The following is a 13671-nucleotide window of genomic DNA, read 5'->3' as shown; positions in this document are numbered from 1 at the left end:
CCTGAAACTAATATTACACTATCTGTTAACTGACTAGAATTTAAACAAACAAACAAAAAAACTTGCATCAGAAACCAGGGATGTACTGTATGGTGACTAACATAATGTAATAAAAAAAACATTAAAAAATAAAATTTAAAAAAAAGAAAAAAAAAGAACAAGGAATTAAAAAAGGAAAGTAGACCAAGTCATCAGGGATGGGGGATGGGAAGAGAAGAAATCCCATATCACAGGGCCTAGTACTTTCCCATCAGCCCTTTGCCTTCTCTTGCAGGCTGACGAGGCCACAGACACCTGTCCTACATGTTCAGAGAAAAATCAATACACCCTTGCTACCTTCTCAGGAATCTATCAGGAACCAGGAGAGATGGACAGAGAACCTCTGCCTACCAGCCCCTGCACTGCTCCAGGAACCCTTTTATTCCCTCTGTCCTGATGGCCAGCTGTCCTCTGAAACTCCAGCTGTCTCTTTGTTCACCCTACCCCACTCCCAGATCTTTCCCTTCCCCATCTCTTCCTCATTTTGTTCCATAGGAGTAAAATGGGAAGTGTAGAGAAGCCAAATGTACCTTCATCACTGTTTTGGGACTGGGGAAAAAATGGAGGCTCTTAGGGAAACCAAGCTTTAGGATTATTTGAGTTGGACATTGATCATGACCTAAGCTCTGTAACCTACATTCTTTGGTTGTCCAGCTCTATCCCCAACTCCCAACATCCTCCCATTACCAAGGCCATGAAGAACAAAGAACTGACTATACAAACTCATACTTTTGGCTTCAATGTCCTCAAACTGAGGATCATTCCTTCCCTATCCATCCTTATCTTTTAACAGCCCAGTCCCTGACCCCCTGAACCCTAGCCTAGTTTGCAGAATAATATCAATGAAAGCACCAAAGTAGCAACAATCAGGTTGTGTATGGGGTGGTGGGGAATGTGAGGAAGAAGAGAAGAAATGGCTTGTTGGTGGGGGCCTACTTATGGGAGACAAAAGACACTGGGTAATGACTCTAATCACTGCCTCTGATGAGTTGTTATGAGCAGTTTCTCTCTCATTCAGAGGGGAGCTCTGAAAGCTCAAGGATAAAGAGCAATTTAAGAGTTCCATCATTTTCCCTTTTGTGAGTACCTGTGTCACTCACTGACTTTCATCCCACTTCCCCTCACCCCATCTTTCTTCCTCCTTTTCCCTCCCCTTTGTTTCTCTCCTCAGCCCTTAACTGGCCATTATATGGATTGAAGCATAGTTGAGGGGAATTTAAACACGTTGAATACAGTTTTCCCTTTCTGTTTTTTTTTTAAACCAGGAAAGTTTCTTTCTAGAATGGACCAGATTGTGTTGTTTTATTTGAATGTGGTCCTTAATAAGGCTATCTAGAGTTCAGCTACATTTTACTTGAATTTGATCTTCAATTAGTTTTTCTAGGATTCAGTTGCCCTAATAAAAGAATGAAGAAATGGGAGAGATAGGACAATTTAGAAGGGTGCCTTAAAGGTTAGACTGAGAGTTTGGTTTCAGGTACTAGGCAAGGACTGGCACCATCTGCTAATGAGTCCCCCAAACCAGGAATGACTTCAGATAGTAACTGTAAGCTAGTTATAAACTCTGAGGATCAAACTCAGAGAATGTTTAGCAAATCTCTGTGGGCCACTTATGCCACTAATGATACCCCACCCCCCTTATAACCCAGTAGGTCCTGGCCTGTGAGCTTCCGTAAAAGACTATGGGAAGTCAGGTTGTGCCTCCTTTCCTCACCCATTGGTCCCTGCTATCACGGCCCTCAACTGGGGTTGCTGAAGGAGAGAGGTTAGTCTGCAGGCATTATCAATGACCTTGGTATCTGTGCACAAGATCCAAAAATAGCCGGTCCCAGGAGGCAGGCCACAGACCCTGGATGAAAAGTGGAGGGAACACAGGGGCTGGGAAAGAAGTGTGATGCAGGACCTACAAATAGGTAGGAAGGAAGGAAGAGCCACGTTTTGTGCATCTATCTTGGCTTTCACCAAGAAAACAGTGGTAGTGATATAGTTACCTAGAGGGATAGATTCATAGAACTAGAAGGACCCTTGGAGATTATTTAACTTATTCTAGACCATCCCATGGGCACCAACCCAGTAGCTGATCTCAGAGGAGTTCCACTGTTAGCATACTGGGCTTTCATGGAAGTTGTCCTTGTTGAAAATCACAAATCTAGGGATGCCTGGGTGGCTCAGTCAGTTAAGCATCTGCCTTCAGCTCAGGTCATGATCCCAGGAACCTGGGATTGAGTCCCGCATCAGGCTCCTTGCTCAGTGAGGAGCCTGCTTCTCCCTCTCCCTCTGCCTGCGACTCTGCCTACTTGTGTTCTCTCTCTCTCCAACAAAAAAATAAAATCTTAAAAAAAGAAAACCACAAACTTAGTCCAACCCAGTGTTACAGATAGCAAAGGAAGGCCCAGAAAGAACTCAAATCGCAGAGTGCACAGGAAGCTTGTCCAAGGTGACATAACAAAGTAACTTCACCCATATTACATTCAGAATGACTCTGGCAAATCAGCAGCCCTTGAAGCATTAATTACACAACAATAGCTCTGTGGGTCCCAACCATAGACACCTCCTTGCCTCCCTCAATAAGCTATAATCTGCATATCACCTCTCTCAGAGAAAGTATATCTGTCAGCACTAAACACATCCCAGGTTGTTCCACACTTCTCCCTGTGTCTATTGATTGCACTCCACCACGAAATCGTCAGATAAACCAGGGATCCCAAGACAGATAAGGAAATTCCATTATTTAAGTGTGTGTATCTGTGCTTATTTTCAGCTTATTTCTATTTCCTCATTTCCTAAGCAGTAAAGGTTAAGCCAAGCAGGAGAAGAGAAATAATAAAGATCAGAGCAGAGATCAATGAATTAGAAAGCAGAAATATAATAGAGCATATCAATGAAACAAGAAGCTGAATCTTGAACGAATGAATAAGATCAATAAACCACTGGCCAGACATATCTAAAAAAAGAGAAAGGACCCAAATTAATTAAATTATGAATGAAAAGGGAGAGATCACAACAAACACCAAGGAAATAGAAACAGTTATTAGAAATTATTAGCAACAACTATATGCCAAAAAATAAAGCGAACTGGAAGAAATGGATGCCTTCCTGGAAATGTATAAACTACCATGACTGAAACAAGAAGAAATTAACAATCTGAACAGATCAATAATCAGTAACAAAATTGAAGCAGTGATCAAAAACGTCCCAAAAAACAAGAGTCTAGTGTCTGATGGATTCCCAGGGGAATTCTAAAAAACATTTAAAGAAGAAATAATACTTATTCCCATGAGGCTGTTTCAAAAAAAAAGAACAAAAAATAGAAACTCGTTCTATGAGGCCAGCATTACCCTGGTCCCAAAACCAGGCAAAGACCCCATCAAAAAAGAGAATTGCAGACCAATATCCCTGATGAACATGGATGCCAAAATATTCAGAAAGATCCTAGACAATAGGAACTGACAGTAGATTAAAAGGATTATCCATCCAGAGCAGGTGGGATTTCTCCTTGGAATGAAAGTGTACTTCAACATTCACAAATCAATCGATGTGATAGAACACTTTAATAAGAAAAGAGATAAGAAACTTAACGATCCTCTCATGTGATGCAGAAAAAGCATTTGACAAAATACAGCATCCATTCCTGATTGAAACCCTTCAGAGTGTAGGGATAGAGGGTACATTCCTCAAATTCATAAAAGCCATCTATGAAAAGCAAACAGCAAATATCGTTCTCAATGGGGGAAAGAAAAGGAACATCACAGGCCCACTCTCACCATTGTTGTTCAATAGACTACTAGAAGTCCTAGCAACAGCAATCAGAAAACAAAAAGAAATAAAATGTATTCAAATTGGCAAAGAAGAAGTCAAACTCTCTTCACAGACGACATGATACTTTATGTGGAAAACCCAAAAGACTTCACCTCCAACTTACTAGAACTCATACAGCAATTCAGTAATGTGGCAGGATACAAAATCCATGCACAAAAATCAGGTCCATTTCTATACACTAGCAATGAGACTGAAGAAAGGGAAATTAAGGAATCAATTCCATTCACAATAGCACCAAAAATCATAAGATATTTTGGAATAAACCTAACCAAAGAGGTAAAGGATCTATACTCTAGAAACTACAGAACACTGGTGAAAGACATTGAAGAAGACACAAAAACACGGGAAAACTTTCCATGCTCATGGAGCGGAAGATTAAACATAGCTAAAATGTCTATGCTACTCAGAGCAATCTATACTTTCAATGTCATCCCGATCAAAACTCCAATGTCATTTTTCAAAGTGCTAGAGCAAACAATCCTAAAATTTCTGTGGAACCAGAAAAGACCCCGAAGAGCCAAGGAAAAGTTGAAAAAGAAAAACAAAGGTGGGGGTTTCACGTTGCCTGTTCTCAATCTATACTACAAAGCTGTGATCACCAAGACAGAATGGTACTGGCACAAAAAAAGACACATAGATCAATGGAACACAATACAGACTCCAGAAATGGACCCTCAAATCTATGGTCAACTCATCTTTGACAAAGCAGGAAAAAACATCCAATGGAACAAAGACAGTCTCTTCAATAAATGGTGCTGGGAAAATTAGACAGCTATATACAGAAGAATGAAACTCAACCATTCTCTTACACCATACACAAAGATAAACTCTAAATGGTTGAAAGACCTCGATGTGAAACAGGAATCCATCACAATAATATATGAGAATATAGGCAGTCTCCTCTTCGACATAGGCCACAGCAACTTCTTCATGACTCGTCTCCAAAGGCAAGGGAAACAAAAGCAAAAATGAACTTTTGGGACTTCATCAAGATGAAAAGCCTCTGCACAGCAAAGGAGTCAGTCAACAAAACAAAGAGGCAACTCACAGAATGGGTGAAGATATTTGCAAAAGACACTACAGATAAAGGGCTGATACCCAGAATCTATAAAGCACTTCTCAAACTCAACACCCAAAAAACAAATAATCAAATCAAAAAATAAGCAGATGATATGAACAGACACTTTTACAATGAAGACATATGAATGGGTAACAGACACATGAAAAAATGTTCAACATCATTAGCCATCAGGAATTCAAATCAAAACCACATTGAGAGACTATGGACTCTGGGAAACAAACTGAGGGCTTCGGCGGGGGGGGGGAGGTACTGGGATAGGCCAGTGATGGGTATTAAGGAGGGCGCATATTGGATGGTGCACTGGGTATTACACGCAATTAATGAATCATGGAACATTACATCAAAAACTAAGGATATACTGTATGGTGACTAACATAATAAAAAATTATTATAACAAACAAACAAACAAACAAACAAACAAAAAACCACATTGAGATACCACCTTACACCAGTTAGAATGACAAAAATTGACAAGGCAGGAAACAACAAATGTTGGAGAGGATGTGGAGAAAAGGGATCCCTCCTACCATTGTTGGTGGGAATGCAAGTTGGTACAGACACTTTGGAAAACAGTGTGGAGGTTCCGCAAGAAGTTAAAAATAGAGCTACACATGACCCAGCAATTGCACTACTAGGTGTTTACCCCAAAGATACAGACGTTGTGAAAAGAAGGGGCACATGCACCCCAATGTTCATAGCAGCATTGTCCACAATAGCCAAACTGTGGAAGGAGCCGAGATGCCCTTCAACAGATGACTGGATTAAGAAGATGTGGTCCAGGGGCTCCTGGGTGGCACAGCGGTTAAGCGTCAGCCTTCAGCTCAGGGTGTGATCCCGGCGTTATGGGATCGGGCCCCACATCAGGCTCCTCTGCTATGAGCCTGCTTCTTTCTCTCCCACTCCCCCTGCTTGTGTTCCCTCTCTCGCTGGCTGTCTCTATCTCTGTCAAATAAATAAATAAAATCTTTTAAAAAAATGTGGTCCGTATATACAATGGAATATTACTCAGCCATCAGAAAGGATGATTACTCAACATTTGCATCAACATAGATGGAACTGGAGGAGATTATGCTAAGTGAAATAAGTCAAGCAGAGAAAGACAATTTTCATATGGTTTTACTTATTTGTGGAGCATAAGGAATAGCAGGGAGATCATTAAGAGAAGGAAGAGAGAAATGAAGGTGGCGGAAACAGAGGGGGAGACGAACCATGAGAGCCTATGGACTCTGGGTAACAAACTAAGGGTTTTAGAGGATATTGGGGTGTGGAGATGGGCTAGCCTGGTGATGGGTATTAAGGAGGGCACATACTGCATGGAGCACTGGGTGTTATATGCAAAGAATGAATCATGGATCACTACATCAAAAGCTAATGATGTACTATTTGGTAACTAACATATCATAATAAAAATTTTAAAAAACCACAAAACAGAAAAACCCAAGGGTCCCAAACTTCTTGTCCTGTGTATTTTTTATTGTTTCACATGACTTCTGCCTTCTCTGTTCCTCCTTTCCCCCCCGTGAAAGGAAATTTCTGTCTTGTAATTTCTTTCAACAGACTTACAGATTCCTAAGTGCAGGAGCCTACATTAATCAGTCCTCTCTGGTCTCATCTCCAGTTGCTTAGCACAATGCATCACACCAGCAGATTCTTCGCAGTAAGCCAGGGTAAATGCCTTGGCATTAACTAGAAAGCAACACAGCTGCCATAGGAAAATCCAAGTGACATCAAAGAGGTCCCTGAGTTTTTAACCCTTCAGAGACCTTGACTGTCTAGAAACACTGCAGCCATTGAAAGCCTATTTTTGTTGAATGGACTTCAGTCATATCTTAGCCAATGAAAGAAAAGGAGTAGAGTGGCATTTTAGTTCCCCTGTAGCGGCCCATTTTCAAGATGTTATAAAACTCTGATTCTACAACTCTCATAAATACAAATGTGCAAGAAACCACAGCCTAGTTTGTTTTAATTTTTATTTTCACTGGTCTAATGGGTCTTTTGAGATACCCAGTGAAGTCCAACTTTCTGGTTTTACAGATGGGGAACTTGAGGCTCAGAGAGATGCTGGGACTTCCCTAAGGATACAACATAAATGGGTTACAGAATCTCTCAATTCCTTGTGCAAACTTCTTTCAATTCCACAAAATCAACAGGTGGTTGTCATCAACCTCATCTTAACCTGGGATCAGAAAGAGCTCAGCGTAGATTAGCACAGTGTCTCCTTTCACATGGAAGGGGCATATTTTGTTTGTTTGTTTGATAGGAACATCCTGTCTTTGACTATCAGGCACACACACACACACACACACACACACACACACACACACCCTTCTTGTCAAAGGAAGGTGTCTCCAGCTGTGCACACTGAACCAATCTAGACTTTCAAGAGCTCAGACTTCCCTCAAGGTGTCCAGCTGGAACAATTATCCTGGAGTTAACCGCACATTTTTTTCCAACCTATTAGTTACCCAGAGAGGCTGCTTTTGCAGGCTTCCTGTGTAACCATTTCTTGCTAATCCTGAGCCTTCAACCCAGGGAATCACAGAGTGGTATAGTGAAGAGTCTGGACATGAGATCCTCCGGGGTGTCAGATTCTTTCTGTTCTTTAAAAAACAAACAACAACAACAACAAAAACCAAAACAAAAAAGCAAAAAAAGCAAAACCTGATGCCTTAATTTAGGACTCTGAATGCTCAACATCTGAAAATGCCTATTAGCTTTATAGTATAAGTTCCCACATGAAGTTTGATTATCCCTCACAATATAGCAATCAAGTGGTTCTTTGACCTTTTTTGTGCTTAGGGGCTTCTAGTGACCCCCCACTACTTCCAGGCTATTCCATTTTATCATTGAATACATCCAAGCCTTGCTAAATGTTAAGTGGGATAATTTGTGTAAAATACTTAGTGAAATGACTGATACACAGTAAAAGCACTCCTTCCTCCCTATTAAAAAGGGATTCCTTATAGTAAGCTTAATTCTGCCTCCTGGTGGCTTCCAGCCTGTTGAATTCAGACCTATCCTGGTTTCTCCTTTCTGGGCCACACAAGACAAATGTAATTCTTTTTCACATGACAGCTTTGTAGACATTTGAAGAGAGTACCCCTGCCCTGCTTTCCTTCATCCACCATAATTCACTGTAAGACTACTCTCCATCCATCCAGATTTCATCTTCCTGCTGTGGCTTAAGGTTGGCCTCACTTTCCACAAAATCATGGCATTTTCACCAGAGGTTGTCACCAAGTCTCGGCCTGGAGAGTTGGGCCTACAGAAGTGCTCTTACCCTGTGGCCTCCAGCCCCTTATGCCACAAGCAAAGAGTGATAGGAGCTCAACACCTCAAGGCAGCCAAATGGTGAAATGTCATGAGATTGGGGCCCTTATGGTAGCCAACAACTTTCTTCAGCCATTGGCAGCTTCCGCATCCCCTGCCCTTGGCTGGGCAATATCCCCACCTCCTCTCTTCCCCATTCCCCTATCCCATCCCCAAGGGAGGACTCTTCAGGAGTGGGTAAGATTTTACACCACATCCTTAAATCCATTAACCTCCCTTGGTGAACCATGCAAACTGGTTTTTGGCCCATAACTCGCACCAGGTGGGCATCCCTGCTCAACTCTCTACTCTGGCATGCCCCAGGGTATCTCCAGTCTCTGCCACTTTCTCCAAACTGGTGGCATAATTTGGCTATTCCCTTAGGGGCACTAGCATTGGTTTGGTTAGGAGCAGGCAGCAGGATTTACCTTGTGAGCAGGAGTGGCAGAGCTCGGTGGGAAGACTGGATCTGCAAGTGGAGGGGCTCTGCACCTAGGCTGCACTTTCTCAGAAAAACTGTGCCACGATTAGGTCCCACGTCCCGCGCAGAGTGGGGCCGGATGGCCACACTGACTGGAGACCAGCAGCTGGCACGGAGGTGGCTTCGGAGGGAGTACGCCTGCGGCTGAGCTCTGGTGGGCGCCTCTTTGCCACCCCAAGCAAGAGAGCTGCAGTGTTGATGTGATCCCCCTCTGTCCCGCAGCCACACTTCCTGGGGCCACGGCAGCACCAGCAGAGATGCACTCGGAGCCAGCTAGAGGTTAAAGAGATCTTTACTCAAAGGAGCCTCCCCCAGCCGCTGCCTCTGGCCAGCTACTTGCCATAGGGGCAGCGTTCCTAGGGTCACAATTGACGGAAGATGGAGCCTAAGAGGCAAGCGAAGGGAGGGGTGGGGCTTGGGGAGGGGGAAGGGCCCCAACCCTGAAGTTCAGATCTGAAATCTGTGGCCAGGCTGGAGGAGGCTGGCCAAAGGCCAATGCAAACTCCTTCTAGTGCTCCCCAGAAGAGGTCTTGGAAACCTCGCTATTCCAGGGGTGTAGTCTGGCGCGTCCCAGCAAAGGTGAGCGCCAGGGCAAGGGCGTGTCAAACCGGGCTGCTCTGGAGGGAGCTAATTCCTTGCCCACTACGCCCCCCTCCCCCAACCCCGTACTGTGACTGCCTGTTCTCTTCAGGCAGTTCTGTCTGTTTGGCCAAACTACAATTTTTAACCCAAACATTCCATAGGCCAAATTACAGAGCTCCCAGAAACAAATGGCTGGGATGGCGGGTTAAGGGGTACTACCATTTGCAGGTCAAGCTGAGGGGCCAGCACCCCCCACCCAAGGGCCACACGGACCGCCACACTGTCGCCTGGGGCCCCTGCCTCCAGTCCCTGGGAGGCCTGGAAGACTTGAGGGGAAGAGGAGGTGGAGTGGGAGGGTGCTACCAACTGTAGACAACCGTTTTCCTGGATCCATTCAATCCACTCTTAGCTGTTTCCCAGGTTTCCATATCCCCAGGAGGGCAGATTTCCCCCTTGTTAGTCACAATGCGCATTTACCCCACCCCACCCCCACTCCTTTTTTATTAGCTCTGTAATCACAAGCTTCCAACCAACAAGCCTGGGCAGTTGAGAAAAAACAGGGCTGGAATGCAGTGGGCCCAGGAACTTGGATGGTGCTTTCCCTCAGCTCTCACCAGGTGTGTACTAAGACAAAGGATCTTGCCTCCTGGCTGGGGAAATCTGTACATGAGCCCTTGCTTGTTAGGTGGGAGGGACTGACATTAGAATTTGGCAGGAGGGTTTAATGGACACACCTCTGTTTTTAAATAGAGAAATTAGGCTAATTTACCTGGCATTTATACTAATAAATCTGTATAATATCCCACAGGGAAAAAAATTTCCCACATATCACTTCGGCCCTCTGAAAATGTCATTGTACAATGGAAGCAGTTATGTGAGGCAACATCCCCTTGATTCCCTTGAAATTCTGCCAGAAGACAGAAAAACAGCCATCTGTGACAAATGAATAAATCAAACAAATTTATCCTAGAAGTTGCCATGGAGATACCATGTTGGTGTTGGCTTCCAAGATAGCCTGTCAGCTCTGCAGGGAAGCCAGATCTGGGGCTTCCCTCACATCTCACTTCACGGACTCCTTTCCTACCTCTCACTGCCCACCTCCTGATCCTAGTCTTCCTGCCAGGATATGTAAGTAGTTGATGGGAGACTGAAAGGACCTCACCACCTCCAAACTGAGCAGGGCACTTTACCACCTTGGAGCCTCAGTATTCTTCATCTGTCAAATGACCACAATAAGAAGACCTTCTTCACAATATTTCAGAAAGGATTCAATGCATTGGTCTATGCCTGGTCCATAATCAGAACTCTGTAAGTGCTTGATTCTGTTCCCTTTCCAAAATGAAAGATAGTGCCTCTGAGATACCCTGTTGTCATACATGTCCCATCGCTCTTGATGAAGGCAGAGCCAGATCACCAGTGGTTAACTACACTCTGAAGGAAAGGGCCTGGCCTCCTGCTTTAGAAGCAGGTCTCTTTACTCTTTTCATAGGGTCTGTCTTGATGAGCTCAGATTAGAGGCTACATGCTTCCTACATGCACTGTGTAGTGGCAAGCACACTTTTGAAAATACAGACAAGAGTATTTTGATTGCTCTATTTCTATTTATCATATTCACCTTGATAATAACAACAATAACAATAACAATAATTCCTGTGCTGAATAACAGCCTCTGCAATGGGGAAGGAGACAGAGATGGGAGTAGGAAGATTATTTTTTTTCTGAGAAAGGCTTTTCTAGATTCTGCCCATGTGGAAACGTATTTTATTCAGCTGCTTGCCGCCCAACAGGCCCTTACCATAAGAATTACTTCTGTTTCAAGATTCCTAGGGGAAAAGCCATTTGAGAAGTAAAAAGAAAAGAAAACAAAATAAAAAAAACAAAACAAAAAACAAAACAAAAACAATGGACTCCTATGCCAAGAAGCAAAACGACTATGTTCCATGGGTGACACAAAGATGGGAAAGGCCCAGATACTGCCTTTAAGGAACCTCTGTCAATCCAGGAGATAAGGTAAATAAGCAAACAACAGTTGCCACACCTAACATCTTCTGCATCTCATTTTCCACTATAGAAAACTGAACTAACATTTTGTAACCAAATTGCTACTACAGACTTTTCTTATCAAAAGTTAAGCAGTGCATATATCCTATATTCCCAAGCCTTTTGCCACAGCCTTGTTAATACTTGAAAGGGATTCATTGACTATGGTCTTCTCTGCTTATATTCAAAACAGTGCATTAGTGTTACTAATGAGTTGTTGAGTACCATACTGAACAGACCTTGGTCTTGTTTATAAATTCCATATGGGCCAGCTGGTGTTATATAGAGAAAAATCTATGCCTTACCTGTCATCTTGCCATTTTCCTCCTAGGTTCAAACCTGTGTCTTACCCCTTCCATTAGCCTTAAAATTTAAACCTTTTCTAGTAGACTGAATAATGGCTTCTCAAAGATGTCCATATCTTAATCCTGGGACTTGTGAATATGTTAATTTATGACAAAAAGATAACTAAATTAAGGATTTTGAGATGGGGAGATTATCCTGGATTATCCAGGGGGCCCCAAAATGCAATTGCATATATCCTTGTGAGAGGGAGACAGAGGGAGATTTTACACACAGAATAAAATGATACGAAAATGGAGCAGCAGAGAGAGATTTGAATATGCTGACCCTGAAGATTGGACTAATGAAGGTACAAGACAAGGAATTCCAATTGCCACCAAGAACCAGAAGAAGCAATGAATGGATTCTCCCCAGAGCCTTCGGAGGAACAACCCTGACAACACCTTTATTTTTTTTAAATTAACATTGTTTTTATTATAAAAACAAGGTATTCAATAAAACCAATTCTATGCATCTCCATTTTATTGATTATTTGGATCTCATCTAATTAGAATATAATGCCAGCACATAATTGCTTCTAAACTCTGGTCATCTCATTGGTGGGAATGAGGGTGCTGAGCTCAACCCTATTCTTTTTTTTTCTTTTTTTTATACTGATTTTTTATTTTATTATGTTAGTCACCATACAGTACATCCCCGGTTTCCGACATAAGGCTCGATGATTCATTAGTTGTGGATAACACCCAGTGCACCATGCAATACGTGCCCTCCTTACTACCCATCACCGGCCTTTCCCATTCCCCCACCCCCCTCCCCTCTGAGGCCCTTAGTTTGTTTCTCATAGTCCATAGTCTCTCATGTTTCATTCCCCCTTCTGATTACCCCCCTTTCTTTATCCCTTTCTTCCCCTACTGGGAATGGGAGAATATATTTGCAAATGACACTACAGATAAAGGACTGGTATCCAAGATCTACAAAGAACTTCTCAAACTCAACACATGAGAAACAAATAAACACATCAAAAAATGGGCAGAAGATATGAACAGACACTTTTCCAATGAAGACATACAAATGGCTAACAGACACATGAAAAAATGTTCAAAATCATTAGCCATCAAGGAAATTCAAATCAAAACCACACTGAGATACCACCCTACGCCAGTTAGAATGGCAAAAATAGACAAGGCAAGAAACAACAATTGTTGGAGAGGATGTGGAGAAAGGGGATCCCTCCTACGTTGTTGGTGGGAATGCAAGTTGGTACAGCCACTCTGGAAAACAGTGTGGAGCTCCCTTAAAAAGGTAAAAATTGGGCTACCCTATGATCCAGCCATTGCACTACTGGGTGTTTACCCCAAAGATACAGACGTAGTAAAGAGAAGGGCCATATGCACCCCAATGTTCATAGCAGCAATGTCCACAATAGCTAAATTGTGGAAGGAGCCGAGATGCCCTTCAACAGATGACTGGATTAAGAAGTTGTGGTCCATATATACAATGGAATATTACTCAGCTATCAGAAAGAACGAGTTCTCAACATTTGCTGCACCATGGACGGCACTGGAGGAGATAATGCTAAGTGAAATAAGTCAAGCAGAGAAAGACAACTATCATATGATTTTTTTCTGAGGAAAAGATCGATGATTCATTAGTTGCATATAATACCCAGTACACCATGCTATACGTGCCCTCCTTACTACCCATCACCACTCTACCCCATTGCCCCACCCCCTTCCCTCTGAAGCCCTCAGTTTGTTTCTCATAGTCCATAGTCTCTCATGCTTCATTCCCCCTTCTGATTACCCCCCCTTTCTTTATCCCTTTCTTCCCCTACCGATCTTCCTACTTCTTATGTTCCATAGATGAGAGAAATCATATGATAATTGTCTTTGTCTGCTTGACTTATTTCACTTAGCATTATCTCCTCCAGTGCCGTCCATGTTGCTACAGATAAAAGACTGGTATCCAAGATCTACAAAAACTTCTCAAACTCAATACGTGAGAAACCAATAAACAA

General features: G+C 42.8%; 1 protein-coding gene across 1 annotated transcript in view; it reads right to left on the bottom strand.

The window, feature by feature from the left end:
- The window catches only part of LOC148106942 (uncharacterized), an 86385-nt gene extending 77218 nt beyond the window's left edge, over window positions 1-9167 (bottom strand). The window contains exon 1 of the mRNA XM_087860075.1: window positions 8677-9167. The gene's annotated coding sequence lies outside the window, so the exon portion shown is untranslated. The remainder of the gene's footprint in view (window positions 1-8676) is intronic.
- Between the last annotated feature and the right edge of the window lie 4504 nt (window positions 9168-13671).

The sequence above is a fragment of the Ursus americanus genome, chromosome X (genome assembly GCF_024610735.1).
Source record: "Ursus americanus isolate L20-20 chromosome X, mUrsAme1.1.p, whole genome shotgun sequence".
NCBI lineage: Eukaryota > Metazoa > Chordata > Mammalia > Carnivora > Ursidae > Ursus > Ursus americanus.
Note: the sequence above shows the minus strand (reverse complement) of the source record. Positions and strands in the feature narration are given on the sequence as shown.